We start from the raw sequence: 3,876 nt of genomic DNA on the forward strand, positions 1-3,876 counted from the left end.
CTTTCCCGCTAATGAGGTTTTGTATTTACACAACACTCACTCGCATATGAAACACTGCCGATGAACGAAGGAAGCATCCTCATTTCACGCTTCCCTTCTGAACGATGCCTCTTCGGCAGTACCCGGCTTGTGAAGATGCCACGTTCAAAACGCCCCTCTTTCAATGCATAAAACGAATGTTTTGTATTTGCCTCTTCCATTGTTCGTGCAGTAAGCAGCACGGCATCGAGGCAACATCAACCGGTGCACCGAAATCAAAACCTCACTGTGGGCTAAAAACGAAGCATTCGTTCGTTTTTGAACGAATTTTCCAAGCCCTGTTACGATGTGATAACGGAGGTGAACACACCGGAAAACTTTTTATAACATAATGTGCGAAAAAGGGGATTCAGCTGGAGATGACGGTGCCGTAGACCCCCGAACAAAACGGCGTCAGCGAGCGGATGAACCGCACTCTCATTGAGAAAGCCAGGGCGATGATCATCGATTCGGGTGTAAGCAAGGAGTTTTGGGGCCAGGCTGTGCAGACAGCTGCTTATTTACTGAACAGAAGTCCCACCTGTGTTGTGCAATCAAAGAAAACGCCGTTCGAGTTGTGGGAATCCAAGAAGCCGGACGTTTTGAAGCTGAAAGTGTTTGGGTGTTCCGTGTTCGTGCACGTGCCATCGCAGCTGCGGAAGAAGCTGGATTCCAAGTTGTACTGCGGAGTTTTTGTCGGCTATTCTCCCGGTGAAGCCCTTGATTGTATCTGCTCGGGATGTAGATTTTGTGGAGATGCACACCAAAGAGAACCCCAAGCAAACAGCAGTTGATCAGTATTTTCGAGTTTCATCTAGTTTTGTTCCAGAGGAACAAGACTAGTTATGCGGAGGGCGCCTCGGATGGCGCTGAATCGTCGGGAGAGAAATTCAACAGTTTCGTGAATGATGATCTGGTGGAATCTGACCGGGAGCCTGATGGAACGGATGACGACGTGGTGGATAATCGTTTGGATGAAGCAAGACCGCATCGGAATCGTGCTCCACCTGCTTGGCACAATGAATTTGAAATGGATTATGCCGGATTTGCACTGAATGCAATGAGTTACGTTGTTAACATCCCGAGTACGATTGCGGAACTGAAAAAGCGAGATGATTGGGACAGATCGAAAGTTGCCATTGAAGAGGAAATGAATTCTTTGCAGCGAAATCACACATGGACATTGGTTGAACTCCCTCCCGGGAGGAAAGCGGTTACCTGTAAGTGGGTGTTTTGCATCAAGCGTGGTGATGAAGTGTTTAAATATGTTTTTAGCGTTGGCGAATCGTGAGGGTTTGCATGTTCATCAAATGGATTTGCGCACGGCGTTTTTAAACGGTAAGCTAAGTGAGGAGATTTACATTACGCAGCCTGATGGATTTCATCAGGGGGTAAATCTGGTATGGCGTTTGCATCGTTCCATCTACGGGCTAAAGCAAGCATTCCATGCATGGAACCAGAGATTCCACGAGTTCACCAAGAAGCTGGGGATGAAGCAGAGTCAGGAACTAATAACCGGGACGTGTGAGTCCCGAAGAACCGATTAAAAATTCGTGCAACCCAGATGAGCTCACGAGACCAGCACCGCCAGAGGCGCTAGTGTATTTTACTCATATTATGGTAAATTTATTTGAAAGTGTTTTGTGGAGTGTAGACTTTATTCCTGTCAGTTTTTGTTTATGTTTACGTTTTCTACCATCAGTCTTTGTTTTTCTCAACGATGGAACCGGAGGCCGAAGCTACGAGATTCGGAGTCAAATTTATGACTATAGCTTTGAAGGTGAGATTTTGGCGAGATGGACCATGATTGGTCCCAGCCGTCTGTCAACAGACATAACAAAGAAAAAAAAGGTGAGATTTTGCGAGGCTGGTAAAGACAGACCAATGACCAATGTTGCTTATTTTAGCTAAGGCACACAGCTAACATGGAAATTCAACAAAATCAACTGAACCGCGAATGCAGCCTGTTTACCAACGATGGGAAATACGTGATTGGAGCTGGATCATTCATACCAGAAGATAATCATCCTTGGATTTACGAATTGTACACAAACACTGCCAGACGTATGGACGTAATTCCGACTCGATGGACTTTAATGTCGACCAAATACAAGGCGTTTACCTTTACAGCGTCGCGTTAGCCATTCTGTCGATTCAACAACAAACGGCTCATATCTTTTCGATAGCTGAAGGCACCTTCAAACTTGAACGTACGATAGGTAGGTTTTGTTGTCGAGATGAAGGAATGCTGTACAGTATGTGAACGTCCGGAGGTAGAACAACGGGGAACATTTTAAACTTGCGAGCGCTTCGTGAGCGAACGATCAATAGTGTTAAGCATCGTATGTTGGTTGGTATTCAGCCAAGCGCATATTCAGCAGTCGATTGGCGAAGATAGATTTGCGTTGAGAAAATTCTATCGTCGATTCGATGAGTTTCGAATCCTCCGAATGTGGAAAATGGAATTACTGGATGATGATCATCTGTTGATCAAATATTCTAGCGAGGACGAAGTTAGGCTGGAGATTCAAGAACCAAATATTCGCAACAGCCCGTTTGTGATCTACAACATCTGGAAGAATACGATAATAGGAATTTACGGCAATCAATACCCGGAGCTTTTGTATCTGTATGAGAACTTCTGTGACAGTTTCAGGAATGCCGACCTGGCACATCAAACGCAATTTATCAGCTCGTTAGCGAACAACATCTACAGCAATCTGCTTCATCAGCGTTTTAAGCAAACGATAATCGTGGCGGAGGAGTTCAAATGGCCACCAAACGGATCCTGGTCACCCTGCCAATTAGTGCACAAAGCTACAGCAGCTCTCCATACCTGCACCTTATTTTGTTCAGCTTCGACGACAAATGGGTTTCGGCAATGGAGTGACCTAAAGCGTGCGCCGAGTTTCCCATACGATTCTTTGCCCGAGACTCTGGCTTGCTCAAGTTCCGAATCTACGCTGGAGGTCAAATTCAACTGCCGAGCTCTGGATCGCGACGGCTGGTGGCGTTCGCGTTCCACCTCACGGAGCAGTTTGCAATCAGCGTGCAGCGTATCAATAGGGAATACATTGCCAACTTCCACATACCACATCCGGGGGCACGGATGATAAGGTGATGATAGAATTTTATCGGTAGAAAGTTATTTGTTGACTGATTGTATTAAATATGGTGATAAGAACTTTTTATACTTACCAATAATGAGTGACAAGAGTATAAAATCAAACTTTGGATAACTATTTTTTGTATTGCGGCTTGAGAAGAATTACAACTATTCGTTTTGTAAGTTGTCTGCACTGTTTTCTATCTAAGGGACGAGATAGGTTTGTGTCCACTCCAAAAAGTTTCTTATTGGAAGTTGGCCCTTTTCAAAAATACTTTACGCCATAACTATATATAGCAGCATGAAAATAATGCAAGTGCCATCGGCGCGGCGACGCTGCGTTATCGCTTTTTCATGATGCACACTTGCGTCCTTCTTACGCCGCTTACACGCAGTGTTGAGTAGACGTTACGTGGACATTGGGCCTTATGATGAAAAAGTAGTTGGAAGACGTCTAAAATACTCTAATGGAGCATCCATAAATTACGTAACGTCTGGAGGGGAAGAGGGGATTGCTCGAAGTGTGAACCCATACAAACATTTCAGATGCTTCATACAAAGTGTGACGAAATATGGACAATTTTTGCGTTTCGTAATTAATGAATCTTCCCTAATCGTAATGAAACAACTCGGGCCAGAAAAACGATTCGAATTTTAGGGCCACTCTCTGGTAGAAAAATATGATCTCATACTAATGACACACTGGTGGTATAAGTACCATGGTACAGGAATCTTGAAATGAGTACCATACC

At 44.6% G+C, this 3,876-nt stretch overlaps 1 pseudogene; it reads left to right on the plus strand.

Annotated features, from left to right (window-relative positions):
* Window positions 1-1,675: 1,675 nt before the first annotated feature.
* Window positions 1,676-3,568, plus strand: LOC134217268 (DET1 homolog; annotated as a pseudogene).
* Window positions 3,569-3,876: the final 308 nt, after the last annotated feature.

Source organism: Armigeres subalbatus, chromosome 1, assembly GCF_024139115.2.
Source record: "Armigeres subalbatus isolate Guangzhou_Male chromosome 1, GZ_Asu_2, whole genome shotgun sequence".
NCBI classification, from domain to species: Eukaryota; Metazoa; Arthropoda; class Insecta; order Diptera; family Culicidae; genus Armigeres; species Armigeres subalbatus.